Below are 18,106 nucleotides of genomic sequence, written 5' to 3'. Positions count from 1 at the left end.
GCAGGCGGCCTGTCCGGGATGCGTGACAGGCTTAGCAAGCCGCAAGATCGATGTGGATTGTCAACTAAGGAGGTAAGCAAGACGCTGAACGTCACTATCATGAAGGAACTTTATCTAGGGATTATGTGATCTTTTGCTCAACGGATCTCGTTCCTCGAGTAAACAACTCCCCTCCCTGGCCTGCCCCTCCTTTAAGTTCCCTTAGTCTAGACCCACTAGACTCACTGTCTGAAAGTAGGGGGACTGGTGGCTGTCAGCGAGGGCCTCCACCATCGACTTGGCGGCCGCTTTGTAACTCTACTTCTATGGTAGGTAACCCACACTCTCCTTGTATTGAATCTCCAGACAGTACACACATGCCCATGTTTCATAATCTGCCGCACTGGTATCGAACAAGAACGTTGCGCAACCTAAAATCAATTCACCCTGGTGTTTGTGTAATAGAACTTGTACTGTGTAGAATAGATTTTAAAACTGCTGCCATGGTGTGACAAGACCCTAAGCTGTCACACGTTTCCTCAGTTTTCAGCCTTCCCGTCTCCATCACAACCAACTCGCTGAGATCATATTACCTCAAACACGCCCCTAACAATCTCAAAGGTATAAAAAGTGGGAAACGCACGCACGTATGTTGCGAGATTGTCACGATACATACAGGGGTGGACTGGGAACCAAAAGAGGCCCTGGAAATGATTTTCAAAGTGGCCCCATACCACACATTTTAAGTAATCCCAACCCTTTTCCTATCAGAGAATGTGAAAATTAAATACAAAATAGGCCCAGCGTGCAAAGGCCCACCGGGAAATCTACAGAGTACCCTGTAGGCCAGTACAGCCCTGGATACATACGGTATGTCCCTCGCCTGCCCGGGCCGGCACTGACCATGGAATTACTGGAGAGCCACTAAAAAGGGCGGCCCGACCAATCCCATGCGCAGAACATCACCGGCCAGCTCCTAGAAAGCCAATGTCCTCTTCTAGGCGCTTCAGCAATCAAGGGCCAGACTCCCGGGTGTCTTTTGGGCAGACTCCTTGAGTTTACATAGGCATAGATGAAAATGCCCCCTCACCCTCCCATACCAGTGAAGTGTCTTCCATACACAGAAGAGATGGCAGGTCTCAAGAGTGCGGTTTTACGTCACGGAATTTACTCACTTCCGTCACTCATCTATTCATGTGTCTGTTCTAAAATTCATACAATTCAACCGCCGCCCCCCCCATCCCCATCACTCATAAAGGGGAACTTTCTTACTGTACCATGTCTTGTCCTGGAGTCTCCTCCAGCCGATCAGAGGCAGAGGGCTCTCCCTCCCCAGTAGCATGTATACCCTATGGGAAGGGTCTGACATGTGGCCCTACCCCCACGGGCCTGCCTGGCCAGGAGCCCCGCATGGCTTGTTCGGCGCCGCCGGGGGGGGTGAAGCAGAGCCCACTGTCGCCCTCTCACCGCTCTCGCCCAGCAGTGTACTAGTGTGATGTTTGCTCAGAGCAGCTGCCGACGGGCCCGTGAAACGTATTCACACCGCGTGGGCTTTCTGTTAGCAGTAGGGATGCGGATGTCGGTACATTTCATTTTTTTCAGTGTTACTGCAATCAGTTGTCAGAATATTGAGCAAGTATTTAACATTCCTCATGAGGTACCATTATTTTGGTCAATCCTGCTTTATAATGTAATCTATTGTTTAAGACCAACAGTTTACCAAGTTAAATGCTAGGTTTCATTTACGATTTCTTTTATTTGGCTTTTAAATATGTTTGTTAACGCTGGGGGAAATGTGTATTGTTTATTTTTGGGGTATATGATAAATGCTATTAAGTTGCATTGGGTTCTTCGCCTTATCACTGTAAAGCTCCATGTTCCTACTCGGTTTCCTTATCTGCGAAAGTTAAGCGTTAATGCAGCTGACCGGCCCTAGTCCTGGGGCCTCCGGAGGGCCGCGGGGCGCTGCACAGGCAGCCACAATTGACGCCTTCGCAGATCAATAACCACTGCATTTGTCCATTTGCCTTTTTCTGCCAATTATTCCTTTCCGCATGTACCCCACTGCGTTTGCTCTTTTCACACAATCAATTGGCATGACACAGTATTTCAAATGGCAAACTTGGCCGCAGTTTTATTTCCATGACAACAGAATTATTTGTACACATTTGTGAACTTCAGTCTGCAAGTGTGGCGCTTGCTTGCCGGATTTCCCTAGCTTCCCCCTATACTTTGTATAGTAGGCCCCCAACTCCCCCGACCCATTGTACCTGAGCCTATCCTGCCCGTGCAGGTGTCCGTGGGTGGGGAGAGCGCCGTTTGTTTTGGGGGAAGCTGAGCCTCATTCGTTACCACCAGACGCCCCCGCCGTTTAGGCTGTATAGTAGGCCCCCAACTCCCCCGACCCATTGTACCTGAGCCTATCCTGCCCGTGCAGGTGTCCGTGGGTGGGGAGAGCGCCGTTTGTTTTGGGGGAAGCTGAGCCTCATTCGTTACCACCAGACGCCCCCGCCGTTTAGGCCCCCAAGAGGCGCTGGTTCGGAAGAGCGAAGACCCATTCCGTTTCTTTCTGGCTCGTCCGGAGTCTATCATTTGTGCTTGGTTGCCCAAACACCGCCAACACTGTCCCATGTAGCCCTGGCCGTCCTGCGACAGCGACGTCCAGGTGTCACCCTCCTTCCTTGCCCTTTCGTGGGTGGGCGGGTGGAAAACGAAAGCCTTCTGTGGCGGCGAGTCGGCGGCCGGGTCCCACTGCAGGAGCGAGTTGACTCTGCAGCCCGGCCCTGCCGCTTATAAGGCGCTCGCCCCGCCTTTTTCTTTTGCGGGCTTTTGGGCTGTTTTGGCGCCCTGGCGCCGCTCCGCCCCCTGCCCTCCTTTTCCCAGGGGGAGGGTCCCAGGTTACCGGCGACATGACCCCGCAGCGGTTACCATGCTGCCTCCTCCATTTTGTTTTTGGGTCTTTCGTCGTCAGCGACATAACCACTGCATTTGTCCATTTGCCTTTTTCTGCCAACTATTCCTTTCCGCATGCACCCCACTGCGTTTGCTCTTTTCACACAATCAATTGGCATGACACAGTATTTCAAATGGCAAACTTGGCCGCAGTTTTATTTCCATGACAACAGAATTATTTGTACACATTTGTGAACTTCAGTCTGCAAGTGTGGCGCTTGCTTGCCGGATTTCCCTAGCTTCCCCCTATACTTTGTATAGTAGGCCCCCAACTCCCCCGACCCATTGTACCTGAGCCTATCCTGCCCGTGCAGGTGTCCGTGGGTGGGGAGAGCGCCGTTTGTTTTGGGGGAAGCTGAGCCTCATTCGTTACCACCAGACGCCCCCGCCGTTTAGGCCCCCAAGAGGCGCTGGTTCGGAAGAGCGAAGACCCATTCCGTTTCTTTCTGGCTCGTCCGGAGTCTATCATTTGTGCTTGGTTGCCCAAACACCGCCACGCCACTAAGTGGGTTCTCGCCCACTGTGGCTCCCTCCTTCCTCTCTCCCACTCGTAACTCCAGCACTTTGGTACAAATGTTCCAGAAAAGAGCTCCATCTCTTTTGCGGACAGGTGTACCCCATCTCTAAGAAAGTACTTGGGCGCCTTTCCGTTGCTCAGGCCATGCCTGATTTGATGGACCCCTCTGCCCCTGCAGAACTTTGCAATGGCCCCATTCAGCTTCCTCCTTGATTTCTCCACTGCTGAGTGGTTCTTGCCCCCCCTCCATTGTGCCCTGGGGATAACTTCCGACCATATGATCTCTGTTTCGCCCAACTGTGCCGAGATCTCCTGCAATGAGCTCGTAATGTCCATCAACCAGACCCCCTTCCCCAGGCTGGTCAGGTCGTTCCCTCCCAAGTGTATCACCAACACCTCTGGCTTCGGCAATTCCTGCACTGCCCTTTTAGCTGAGCCCACTTCATCCCTGGCACCCTGTGCCCTTAATCCTGAACTCACTGGCTGCTAGCTCCTCCTGTTGCTGAGTCCAGCTTGCCTTGGCCCTTGAGGCGAACGAGTCTGACATACCTTTCGAAACCACCATGAGGGAGGCGCAGGTCAAGAGTAGGGTAGGACTCTTTCGGTGTACTATATAGCCCTTCAAACCAACTATGCCTTCTGCCCCCTTCTCCCGTTCCTGCCCCTTGCGTCCTCTACTGCCTCTGCCGGGTTTTACACTGCTACTTACACCACGACTCATGCACACTGCAACCTGCTTACTGACCCCGGGGGGATAAAGGCTGAGTCGGCTTTGTTGCTTTGTTAAGTTACCGTCACACTCTCAGTGCCAATGCTGTACCCACTCCATTGTTAAGACGCCAAACCATAGACAATGCTGCCTCACCCGATTTACCTTGTGGATTCGGCAATGCCTGCCACGTGGCCCCTGGGCACCCCTTTGCTACTCATATTATCCCCTGGGTCAACTGACACTATCCCTATACCAAAGCCACAGTTCACCAGCCCTAGCCTCCCCATTACTAGATTCTCTATTGACCTTGGCCCACTGAAAGGCTGCGCCTACCTTGCTGACCTGCTTGATCAAACCTGCTCCGGAAGCCACCTCGAGCCCCCAAATGCCTACCTTGCCCCCCATCTCAGCAACTGAGGCCCTTCTAGTACAGGCCGTGAACCGCAGTTGTTAGGTTTGCAGCCAGACACTTCCCCACTGCACTACATAACATGGAGAAAATTACAAACACGCGACAGTGAAAAGTCCCATTCCGCTACTGTGAGTTTTGGGGAACACTATTGTATTGGTTCTTGGGGGTAGAACTTGCACCCTTTAATTGCTTTCAACCCACTTTTGGACGAAAAACATCCTCTTCATTTTGTGAGTGTGTGGATTTTATGAATGGCCACTGCTATTCGCACCGTTCAATTTGGGTGTTTATGTAACACAAATAAACTGAAATGTGTATATTCCACCTTGACCTGCTAATTTCAGGTGATGCACCTCCCCTTGTATTTGTCAATGCGTCCCCCCACTTTAATTTTTTGGGCTTGGCCCCAGCAGCAAATTGCACTGCCGTGCGCCCCAACTGAGCACAGCAATAGTCAACCTCACCTTCACTTCGCCCCAAGACGGTTCACCCCCAACCTGGGCACAGCCACCTCACCTTCACCCCCGTTGCTGCCCCCTGGCTTGATATACCCCTTTTGCTCTAGCGTTTGTACTCTGATCTTACCAACCTGTACTGACCACACCCTAAAAGCGACCCACACTTCCGAGCGTCCCCCTGGCGCTATGTTGTTGCCATCCGCCCCCAGTCCGTTTGTAAACGGAACATGCCGCTGGCCGGCGTATCCTTGCTGTTAACTGCCTGCTCTGAACATTCCCCATACTATACTCAGAAGCCAGCGGCACCACAGCACCCCTTCTTACTCCCAAAACGGCCCCATGTGAGTGACACGGACTCTTCAACTTAACAAGAGAATGCGGTGCCGACGCCCACGCAGTTCATATGCTAATCCATTGTTACACCTTGGTCTGTCGCGCAATTGTCTTCCCACCGCTGCATGGTGCCTGATCCACCTTGCAAAAGATTTACTCCTGCGCCTGAAGCACTGGAGCCCTCCAAAGGGTCATAGCCTAACGTGTAAACTGGATACACCGCAATAAGTCAGAGAAGTTACCTCGCTATTGAACTCACAATAGCCTGCAACCGGCAACACAATCAAAATGACCGCAATGAATAATTCTCTTTCCCCTTATCCTTGCCATCAAACCACCCCATGTGATCGAGCAGCCCTTTCCTGCTACTGAACAGCACCTTTACAACCTGCCTGGTTCCGCTACGAGACACCCGCCCGTAGCCGACCATACAACGAGATAGAATGTCAAAACTCCTCTTTTCCCCCACCGTTGAAGAGAACAATGTCCCCTCCACATAGCTCAGCTCAGAGCCAAGCCCCTTACTTGTAAATCACCAACACAAAGTCAATCCCCATTCTCTGCAACCCCTGCTTCTGAACAACTGTTTTCACCTGGTTCGTCTGTAGTTAGCAAGGCGTTTAGTTGGGAGAGACTAGCCAATTATCTGTCATTATTCATGCAGCATGCTTGCACAGCCCTATGACCAGCACCCGCTTAAGTCGCTAGAAATCACTGATGCAAAGTGCCCGCCCTGGGCGAATATAATAAATTAGCATATATATAGCACTATGAACCCTCAGACTTCTGAGCGCTGCTCATCTCCCTGGTGTGTGATGACCATTTATCGACTTAAAGGTTGAGTTTGGTTGTGGGGGATGTTGTCCCTTGGGGAGGGTGTGCAGCCACTTTTTAGCACTCGGCCCCATACCATTATGGCCTCGCTGACAACGATGGAGCAGTACCCCCTGAGTTGGGCAAGATCCCTCAGAGAAAGTGGTTACGCGTCGGTGTGCGTTTCGCTGCGTTCAGAAGCTGCCAACCTGCCAGCAAATCATAACATTATAAAAGGAATTAACATCGCACCGGCTGTATATGGACCTTCAGTGAAACGGCGATTTAACAGCACCCCCAGGCGGTGGCACCGCTCGCCTCCAGACCAGCAGAGGAGTCCACGCCAAGGTACAGCGACCCGAGACAGGTGCCATCTGAGCACGGCTGGCCATCCACGCTGTGTGACAATCTTAACAAAACGAGCCCAACCTTATTGTCTTAGATTTCTCGTTTGCAAATCCACCGTACCTAAAGTTCGGTCAGCTACCATGCAATTGAACCCATTGCTGTTTTCGCGACTTTTCCCTTTCCCCGCTACTGTTGTGACCTAACTCCTGATTGATTCTCTCTTCTCACTAGACTGTGCCGAACCGAATAATGGAGAGACTTTTGGCTTTAATTTTGCTGATCTCAATGCCCCTGTGCTCGGAGTCTCCCCTCAGTAGCTCAACCCTTGAGGAGCTTGGCTCGAACATAAGAATACAGGTATTCAATCGAGTAGTCAGAAACAACCACGGCCACGAGTTCTGGTTTCCCCCCGCCGGTTTCGCCCCACAGGATTGCCGCATTGTTGGGAATACTTCAGTTTTGGGGCAGATGGCAAGACGAACAACCGCCCGCGGCAGTGATGACAATGGTCATGGTAAACTCCTACAGCTTCCTTCTAGTAGCACCTCATCGTTGTTAACAGCAGATGGGTGAAATGACCATGCGCATTCAACCCTCCCTGCCCGACAGTTACGGCATTCTTGTGCCGCACCGCACATGGCGTGGCTCCCTACCCACAGAGCTGCTAATAATACCACGCCACCTCCTTCGTTGTACCGGCACACTACCACCGCTTCTATAAAATAACCGCTCCCAACTTCATGCTAGTGGCCGTCATAAAGAACTCTGCTGTCTTAAATGGCCACCCCCATACCACTACAAGTTCCAGGCTGCGCCGGTGTATAGCGGGGAAACGGTGCAGCTGGTGACATCCACTCATCAGGTCACCCCCACTTGTAGACCGACCGTTAAAGCGTGACGCCGGGCACCCACCCGCGAACACATGCCACCCAAATATCACACGTGACCATTCTACCCATGTAACACACAACTATTGGTGAGCGGGGCCCGTCGTGTAAGACAGTTATGGTTGCTCTGCCCGTGTTTTAATCCTTCAATTCTGCCCTTATGGCGAATCAGTAGGGGGACCACCCGTCCTCATTATCACCCAACTCGAAAGTATTGCGCCCCGCATTGATCCGTGACAAAGCGCCTGGGGCGCTGTGGCGCCCCACTTTCAGCCCGTCCCCCCGCGTACTCCAACAGGGTTAAAAACTCCCCAAATGACGCCTCACCCTGAGCGTGCCCCTGCGCATCCTGATGATAATTTAGCATCCGCACCCATCAGTCCTGACCCCTATTCCGCCTGCCAGCAACCCTGCGGCCTGTAAAGGGCGGACCCATTCCCCGCTCGGTTATTTGCACCCACCCTAATCCCCCCATGCCAAGGCTGAGTACTGGAAACTGCAACTACCACAATGCAATTTGGCAAACAACCCGCCGTGCTACAAGGCGCTCACCCATGCCTCCGTACACTTTCTCATTCTACTATGCAATTCCGTCCTGGACCTTCGTTTGGACCATCAGACCCGCCACCCCCGGGTCGTGTCTTCCGCCCCCTGTTACCTCGCAGCTATGCGGTCGTAAACCGCAGTCAGCCAGCCGCCTTTCCCTGTGTGGCAACCCGGACCAAGTGCTGATAGTGGGGGGAATGCCCGCATCACTTAAGCCTCGCGGCAAAAGCCGGCGCCCCGCGCCGCCCTTCGCTCCCAACCCGGTGGAGGAAATGCCTTGGCCTCCAAGCCTCCCGACAAAGGGTTGGCGCCTGCCGCCACCCATCAACTCCACGCCCTACCTTAGCTAAGCCTGCAGACCTCCGGGAAAGACCACTGTTCACCAGCTTCCCAACGACCGACTCCTTCCCGGGCTGGATCTTCTGGAACTGCCCCCGCCGGACCGCTTCCTTCACAATCCGCCAACCGGAAATCAGGAGCTGGAAAAACGAAAGCCTTCTGTGGCGGCGAGTCGGCGGCCGGGTCCCACTGCAGGAGCGAGTTGACTCTGCAGCCCGGCCCTGCCGCTTATAAGGCGCTCGCCCCGCCTTTTTCTTTTGTTAGCCCTTCGCGGGCTTTTGGGCTGTTTTGGCGCCCTGGCGCCGCTCCGCCCCCTGCCCTCCTTTTCCCAGGGGGAGGGTCCCAGGTTACCGGCGACATGACCCCGCAGCGGTTACCATGCTGCCTCCTCCATTTTGTTTTTGGGTCTTTCGTCGTCAGCGACAGAACAGGCTCTCACTTCGCCTCTTGTGTTTGCGACCTCAATGCCACCCTTTGCCCTTGCCATCGCCGCCTTGTTCTCAATGCCACCCTCGCCTCTAATCTGTTCCTGACATCTCTTAACCCATTCCTACACCATTCGATACCATGACATGTGTGTACATTACATTGTGGATGATTGAACTCAGTGGTACTTATTTTATTGACATCATAAATATGAAATGGCAAGCATCCACTCCTGGCTGCCACTACTCAAACCTCCAACATGTATGTTTCATCGGTTGCAGCAATCTGTCAGTGGCCCCGCCCCCCTTGAGCTGGGATGGGTTTACTCATGTATTTATTCATTTATGTGTGTGTTGACATCTGGCTGAGTTCACAAATGGGGTTTATATGTTGGGTGTCATGTGTATAGCGCCCATCTGCCAATGTTAAGGACTTGTAGCGCTTTGGGCAGTCTTGATGTAAGAAGACTACCAAAATGCCAGTGGTGCACTGTATATGACCACTTTACATTGCAAAGAAAGGCATGGCGGGTGCACTTTGAAAGGCATACACTTCTGGACTGTGCATAGAATCATAGAGGCTGCATTAGAATGCGAAGGCATAATGATGTATTAAAGGGCATGGGATGCATGCAGGGCTCATTAAAGCGTGCAAAAAACATGCGGGTAAATGAGGATAAGAATTGGTGGGACGCCTTGGGCTGCATTGTAGGCCCTGGAAGGCAGCGAGAAGAATAACGCTGCACAGCAAGGTAAATTAAAGACACGGGCGGGATGCATAACGTGGAGAAGTAGTGTTAGAAAGACGGGTGCCACAAAAAGCTGTAAAATGTGTGTTGAAGGCATGTACGATGCATTGTGGCCGGTTTTGCATAACATGGCTCTGCAGTCTTATATAAGAAGCATTTGGTGCCCGGTCACTGAAGAAGCATTTATCGACAGATGTGTCTCTCCCGCGAGAGAATGGTGCTAGGGGCCAAGGTCAGACATTTCCCCATTCGGGCGGAAGGCGGCAGCGCCGCACTAGGCGCTATATACGACCCCACTCACCTCCCAGCCACTTGGAAGAGATGTTCTGAAGCAGGGTGAAGGGATGCAAAAGAAACTGACCAAGAGGTCGCTGCCCGCCAAGGAGCAGATGAAAATGTTGGTGGCCGGGCGTCCGCATGGGCCTCTTGCACACCATGATGAACACCACCAGGCTGTTGCCCAGCAGGGCAAGGGTAAAGATGAAGATGTAGAGGACCAGGAATACCACCTTGACGCTCGGGGCAACTCAGGCCAGGGATGTAGACCAGGGGCTTGATGCCGTAGGCTGCGATGAACTGCTGCCGGGTCATGTTAGTGCTTGTGGAGCAGGCGGGTCAGCACCTCAGCAGTGACGTTGAGACGGCCATCCATGGTGGGTCCACAAGGTCCTGCGACAACACTGCTGCACTGGAGTCTGTGGGAGTACCTAAACCAGCTGCAAATGCAGGCCATCAATAAATCCTTCAGGTTGGCGCAACTGCTTTCTATCCAATGAGGAGGGGCCGCATGCATCTCTTGCCCATTGGATTCACTGTTAGGATTATAGCTCCTTGAAGTTCGGGCAACGATCTACCTGTCACTCAAGGTGGATCACTGAGGGGGGACAAAGGAGGGGGGCGGGGTTTGTGGAGAAGTTTGCTGTGGACCCAAATCAGCTGCATGGGTGCGGGCATCAAAAATTCTACCTGGTGCGGCAGGCAGCTGCTTTGTACCATTTGAAGCAGTGACGCGTCTTTCGCTCCTTTGCGCCAATATTAGGATTATAACCCCTAGAAATGTTCCCTGTCAGCAAGGGTGAAGCGTGCAAGGTTTGCCACCCAAACGCAACAACATGGGGTGGCCAACAATTACTCTACCTGGAGTGTGTAACTTTTGCTTACCCCCTACGGCAGTCACGCACCTATGGCCCCTTCTGCAAGTTTAGGACTATAGCTCCTTGAAGTTCATGCAACAATCGATCTGAGGTCTAAGGCAGATCAGTGCCGCAAGGTGGGATAGGAGTCTGAAGGGGTCCCCACTTTTGAACCAAACGCAGTTGCATTTCATGGCAGTAACTCTGCCAGACGCGATGGAAGTTCCTTCGGTTTTATAATGCTTATAAAATCAAGCGGCATTTACTCTACAATCCACAGTTCTTCTGCCGTAGTTGCATCTCTGGCGGCAGAACTGGGTGGCGGTCCCGTCCCTGGATAGGACTACATGTTGCGGGACATGAAAAACTCGTCCAGACGTGGTGCATGTGCTTGCTACCAACCAGGGTGGCGACACATCCATATAACGCCCTTTCCCGGCATGTGGATTGTATGAGTTACTACTGGAAGGACACCTGGGCTGGGTGCTGCGAAGGGTGCTGGTGTTTGTGTCTGTGGATGTGTGTCCGTGATGGGGTGTGTGGTGCCGTAGTTTTGGGGCTGTAACAAACATCATTTTTTTATCCATATATGATTAAAATATGGTTTAAATTCATTGATGTGGACTAATTTTATTCAACATCTTCTTGTGGGATACTCGCAAGGCCCTCATAGAAGGGTTGGACTCACGCGCTGTGCTCGCTCCTTTGGCGAAATATGGGGCCACTTTGAAAAGAAAATTCCAGGGCCACTTTGAAAAAAATTCCAGTGCCACTTTTGGTTCCCAGTCCAGCCCTGGGTGTAGCATGCAACGTAGGTACTGTTCAAGGGTCTGGTTGGTCGTCTCCGTCTGACCATCGGTCTGGGGATGGTGACTGGTTGATAACCTCACGTCGATTTGCGCCAGTTGACAACATTTCTTCCAATAATGTGAAATGAATTGACTGCCCCGGTCAGAGACCAATACGGAAGGAAATCCGTGTATTCGAACAATGTTATCGAGGAACTCCATGGCCAGAATTGAAGCAGAAGGTAATCCCTTTAGAGGAATAAAGTGGGCCATCTTGGAACAAAGATCCGCAATAACTAGAATGGTGTTAAATCCATTACATGGAGGTAGGTCTGTAATAAAGTCTAACGATAAGGTGTGCCATGGTGTAGGCGGAATGTCTAAAGGTTGGAAGAGGCCAGCTGGTTTTTTCTTCTGACTTTTGTTTTGGGCGCAAATGCCACAAGACATTACAAATGACTTTACGTCTTTTCGCCAGGTGGGCCACCAGAATTGTCTCTTAATTTTAGCTTCAGTTTTTGCGATACCTGGGTGTCCTTCCATCAGGGTGTCATGATAATTGGAGATGACTAGTTCTTGTAGTTCCTTGTGTGGTAGAAATAGCCGCCCTTGATAATAAGGTAGGTCATTGATGATTGAGTAGTCTGGGCCTTTCTTCACCCAGTCCTGCAAGGCTGTTGGATCGAAGAGTTGTTGGATCTTTACTTGAAAATCCTCTAGTGTCTGTAGAGTGGTTATGCCAAGAATTCTTTGTTCAGAAATTATAGGCACCGTTTCCAGGTTCGCATATGCTTCTCCCATCCCTATTCGGGATAAGGCATCTGCCTTGCCATTTTTACAACCTGGTCGATAAGTGATCACGAAATCGAACTCAGCAAAGAACAATGCCCATCGAAGTTGACGCGACGATTGGGCCTTGGCTGTTTTTAAATACTGCAAGTTCCAGTGATCGGTGATTACCGTAATGGTATGCCTGGCACCGAGAAGATAATGCCTTGAAGGCGGATTTGATGGCTAATAATTCTTTATCGGTAACCGCATAGTTTAACTCGGGTGCCGAGAACTTTCTGGACCAAAATGCTACTGGGTGAAGTTGACCGGTTTCAGGATCCTTCTGGGACAGGACAGCTCCCATGGCTAAACTGGATGCATCAGTTTCAACTATGTATGGAAGTTCGGGGCGTGGATGCTTTAAGACAGGTGCAGACGTGAATTTCGCTTTCAGCTCTTGGAAGGCCTTTTCAGCTTCTTCGGTCCACAAGAAGCGTTTGTTTTTTCGCAAAAGTGCTGTGATAGGGTGTACAACATGTGAGAAATCCGGAATGAATCTGTGGTAGAAATTAGCAAATCCGAGCATGCTTTGTACCCCTTTAACTGAACTGGGTGATGGCCACTTGAGGATTGCGTCCACCTTTCGAGAGTCCATTCGGACTCCTTTTGGAGTCAGGATAAATCCAAGGAATTCAACTTCCGTAGCATGAAAAACGCATTTTTCCAATTTTGCATATAACTTGTGCTGGCGTAGTTTCTCAAGGACTGCACGAACGTGTTTCACATGGTCTGATTCTGAAGAGGAGTACACTAGAATATCATCTATGTATACAACAACACAGACGTCAATGAGTTCACGAAGGACATCGTTCATAAAATACTGGAAGGCTGCTGGTGCATTGCACAACCCGAAGGGCATCACCTGGATATCGAATAACCCGTACTTAGTGCGAAAAGCAGTCTTCCATTCATCGCCTTTCTTTACACGTACCAGATGATATGCCCCTCCGAGATCTAATTTAGTGTAGATGCAAGCGTCCTTTACTTGGTCTAGTAATTCGGGGATCAGAGGCAATGGGTATCGGTTCTTAACCGTGATCTGATTTAATGTGCGGTAGTCTATGCACGTTCTGAGGTCACCTTCCTTTTTAGGCACGAAGAACAAAGCTGAAGATGCAGGGGACTTTGATGGACGAATTAAGCCATTAGCAAGGTATTGGTCCAAGTATTGTCGTATGTGAAGGTTTTCGTGTTCCGTAAGGGCGTAGTTCCTACTACATGGAGGTTGTGCACCGGGTATGAGATCGATTTGATAATCGTATGATCTGTGAGGTGGTAGGGTGTTTGCCTGTTCCTTTTGGAAAACATCCTGGAATTCTTGATATTCCTGAGGTAACTGCACGACTGGAGTAGCGACTGTGGCCAAGCCTTGGTTCAAGGGTTTTTTTGGGTAAAAGTATGTGCACAATCCGGGAAGGTTATTCTCTTCTCTCGCCAATCAATACAAGGATTATGTGTTTCCAACCAAGGTATCCCCAGTATTATTTGGAACTGCGGGGCTTTGATTAAAGCAAACACAATAATCTCTCGATGCCCATCCTGACACATTAGTGTCATCTCTGCGGTGGAATCAGTTACATGCCCAGAGGCAATTTCAGTTCCATTGACTGTGGTGATGACATCCGAAGTGGTCTTTTTGCAGAGAGATAGATTCATCCTAGAAGCCAACTCGTGGTCCACATAGTTTCCTATGGCCCCGCTATCAATGTATGCCCTCACTGCGTGCATAAGTGATGGCTGCCTTAGATCTATAAGGACCATTGGTATGATGAAGTGCGAGGTCTGAGTATCCTTCTTCAAGCTCGGCAAACGGACCTCTACGCTTGTCGGCGTGGTCGTTTCCCAAATCAGGCTCTGTTTGATTTTTATCAGCAACTCCGAATACTTTTTTAGATTTTTTTATAGGGCAATCCCGTAGAAAATGTCCTGAGGCCCCACAGTACAGACACAATTGCATCTGCCGTCTTCTTTCTCTTTCCTTTTGAGTTAAGGGTCCCTTGACCCCCCCAATCTGCATCGTTTCTGATACATCTGTTCCTTTGAGGGTAACATTGGGTTTAACCAATACCCGATTCTCGAACTTAGCTCGATCAGCCTTTCTATTCTGAAGTCGGTGGTCTAACTGGACCACTAAGTCTATATATTCTGCACAATCCTGAGGTGGGTTCACAACTTGGGCCAAAACGTCTTTGAGTTCACCCCGAAGTCCACGATGAAATGATGTAATTCGTTTTACCTCTGGCCATCCGGTTTCCACCACTAACCTATTGAAAGTGGCGATATAGGTTAGTAGATCCTGGTTACCTTGTAATGATAAAAGTTCGTTATCCAGGGCCTGTCCCTGTGAATGTCTGGCAAATAGTCTTTCCATGCTCAATTGAAAACCTTGAAAATCCCGAAGAAGAGGGTCATCCTGGATAACTAATGGAATTGACCAATCCGCTGCGCTGCCACTAAGATATGATGGTACAAAGGCTACTTTGGTTTGGTCGTTCGGAAAAGCTCCAGGTCTGCTTAAAAAGTTCAAGCCGCATTGGTTCATAAACAAGGTGAACTTTTTTGGGTCCCCAGCAAAACGTTCGGGTGGAGCTAACGGAATGCTCCCTGGTAGAACCACTTGCACAGGATTGCTCGATGAAACAGGAGTTGGATTCCCTCCGGGTAATGGTGTTTGCCCAGCTTGGTTTTGCAGTAATTGTCTAGCAAGATCATCAGTGCGCTCCTTTGACACAATCAGTTCTCTCCTGAGGGCATTAGTCTCTTGGCGCGCGGAGTGCACTTCTGCCCTAAGTTCCCCTAACAATAGGGCTTGTTGGTCGGTTTCTGAGGTTTCCATAACGCGTGGGTGGGGATTTGTAGATAGGCTTCGTGTTCTGTTACGCTCACCTGGCTCCCACAGGGGCGTCGGTCGGACCCGGACAGCTGCGGTCTCCACCCACGTGATGCGTAGTGCAGCGATGACTGACTGGATCTGCCCTCCTAATCTTGTCTGCTTAACCCGTAGAAATATTCTCCTGCAAGTGGAGAGATGGATTTAGCCACTTGTGGATTCAAGTGATGGCACCCCCACAGTCCTCCCCAACTAATCACCTCCGAAATGCCCTCACAGCAATCTCACCTTATATTCTTGAAAGATGAGCTCTCCATCCTGCGTGGATTTGCAGGGGCACGTCGATTCCAGTTACTTCACTGGTTTGAAGGCTCGGGAGAGTTCCGGAGAGTATTGACTCTGAGGTTCCTGGTGAGGACCAGTAAGTATTAAGTTCATACAGTTCAATATGTCCGATGTTCACTCTTGTTCCCCCCTTCCTTTCTTGTCTTGCAGCTGGCTCGTGAAAAGATGCTCTTGTGGCAGCTGGTGGCGCTCAGGTAAGAGTCTGTATTACCTGGTGCTGTCCAGTAAATGGTGCACGAGGAAAACGTGTTGTTTTGTCTCTCTTTACAGATGCGGCACGTGAAAATATGGAGAGTCACAAAAGGATGCCTCCGGTGGTAAATCAGGTAAGTCTATGGTGGTAAGAATTATATTTGTTGGTTCCCTCAGCTCACCTTGTGGTTTTCTTTTGTCTCCTAGGTGCCGAAGTTCGGCGAAGAAATGATGGAGGCAGCGCCGACCCAAAGGATGCTGTGAAGAATGGTGAGTAGGGCGCGGCGCTGCAGCTGGAGGTGCGGCGCGTGCAGAAATGATGTTCTTTACAGGTCCGGAGACAAGATGGATCCAGAATCAGGTGTGGAATAGAAATAAGTTTGTTTTCTAACCTTGTACCTTTCTTTCCTCTTTGTTTTAGGAGTTCCGGATTCGAGGCGGGCGTGGCAGAAGACTGAATGCAGGCTGCAGGCACGGTGAGTGTTACGCTTATGGATGCAGAATAACGTGAAGCGTGTGTTGCTGGTCGGGCGTGGTTTAAATAGCCTCAAAAGTAGTCCCAGGTAAGAAGTCCCTAGAACCACACCCGAGTAAAATATTGTCCCTGTAGAAAAATAGTCCCTTTCAGGCTTCATGTTGGATTGGAGTCATTTGCAGCATGGTCTGCCTGAGGTAAGTAATGACTATGAGCCTGGCGCCTTAGGCGCCAGGACTGATTCCTACTATGAGCCTGGCACCTAAGGCGCCAGGACTGAACCCAGATAGCCCCTAGCCGGGGCTGCTGAGGTTTTACTAAATGTCTAGCTGCCTGCTCCAGGGGCTGATGGGCTTGGTCCGGATGCCTGGGGGTAGGCATCATGACAGCTCCCCAGAGTCACTGCACAATGCCGGGGGGACATTGCTGGGCTCTGGGGTGTGGACTGTGGGGTAGAACTCCTCCTCGGATGCCCCACAGATGGACAAGGGACTGTGCACATTCTCCTGAGTTGCCATAGCTGCCACCTCCCCAGCAATGCTAGACTCCTCTGACCCTGGAGTGGGCATTGTGGCAGGCGCCGATACAGGGAGGGTTTGGGATGGTGCATCCTCCACTGACCTTTGGGGAGCCGGGGTGGCTGTTTTTGTCCGGGCTGGTATGCGTCAGACCCTGCCTCTGCCCGTGGAGGTGGTTGGACGGCTTGTCTCGGGCTCCCCGCTCTCATGCTCAGTGCCTGTGGGGGTAGAAGAGAGGGACGACATGAGTGATTGTTTGAGACGCTAATTACATTGATGGCTGCATTCACATTTCAGTCATTTGGGGTTTGTGGCCTTTTGGCGTTGCAACAGCACTAGTACATATGCATGTGTATGACATGGACGCAGGTGTTGGAGTGACTCATCCTGCCCTGGTAATGTGCAGTCTGGCTCGCACACTGCCGAACCTGCTGCACAGTGTGCATAATGGGATGTGCAAGTTAGTGCACTATGGTTGATGTGCGTTATGTACTTGCACTTGTCCCTTGATTGCGTTGCAGTTGGCTCTGCATTATTTGGATGGGGGGGAAGGCAGCATGACAAGGTGCCTTTGACAGCCCTTGGGGGAGTATACATCATGTAAATGCCATTGCCAGTGTTGTCTTTGGACACTCGCCTCCATCGGCAGACGACGTTGCCCCGCACTCCATATCGCTGACGTCCTCTATCGATTCAGTCCCGATCAATGAGGCGCATGTCTCCTCCCATAGCTCCACTCTCATTGGGGAACTTGGGCCCCCTCCCGTCTGCAGTGCCAGACTCAGGTTGGTGCAGAGGAGGCTCCACACCCACACCCGCAAGTCATCCCACCGCTTGCGGCAGTCCTTGGGAGTGCGGGGGGTGGTGCCTACTGCGCTCACCCTTTGGGCGGTTTGTGCCCAGATGTTTTTCTTCCGGATTATTGGCTCTCGGCGCATGTTGCTGCTAAACACGATGTCAGCGTGCTCCGCCAGGTTGTCCACCATTGCCTGAAGCTCTTCAGGGCTGAATCTCTTCTTGCGGAGCCAGTCCTCAGACTTCTTTGGGGCTTTAGGCATTGTTCCTGGGTGTTTGGTCCTTTTCCAGACTTTGGATTGCTCTCAAGGGTGCTGCCTGATGAGGGTGGCAATGGATTGTGTTTTTAAAGATGGCCGCCGCGCTCCTTCCCATTCCTGTGCGATGACGTTATTTCCGCTTCCGTTGTTTTGCGGTGACCGTAATTTACGGGATCCGTAAATTACGGTCACTGGTATTTACAGACGCTGCTGCTTCCGTGGCGGTGTTGTTAAGTACGTCTTGCAGCATGCCGGTAGGGGGTTTTACAGGTCATTTAGCGGCATGCCGCTAGGTAATTTTCCGGCATGGCGGAAAGCGCGTGCCCGCAAAGTCGTAATGCGCCGCAATTAGCGGTCTGTCACCAAGCCGGTCTCGTAGTTTCCGCCATGCCGGAAAGTACCTGTACTTACCTCCAAGCTCGGAATGAGGCCCAATGTCTCTAGGAGGCAACTAAAGTTCTCCTGGTGC

This window comes from Ambystoma mexicanum, chromosome 3p, assembly GCF_040938575.1.
Source record: "Ambystoma mexicanum isolate Mex_15411 chromosome 3p, UKY_AmexF1_1, whole genome shotgun sequence".
In the NCBI taxonomy this organism is placed as follows: domain Eukaryota; kingdom Metazoa; phylum Chordata; class Amphibia; order Caudata; family Ambystomatidae; genus Ambystoma; species Ambystoma mexicanum.
The sequence above is the reverse complement of the archived record's forward strand: the minus strand, read 5'-3'. Positions refer to the sequence as shown.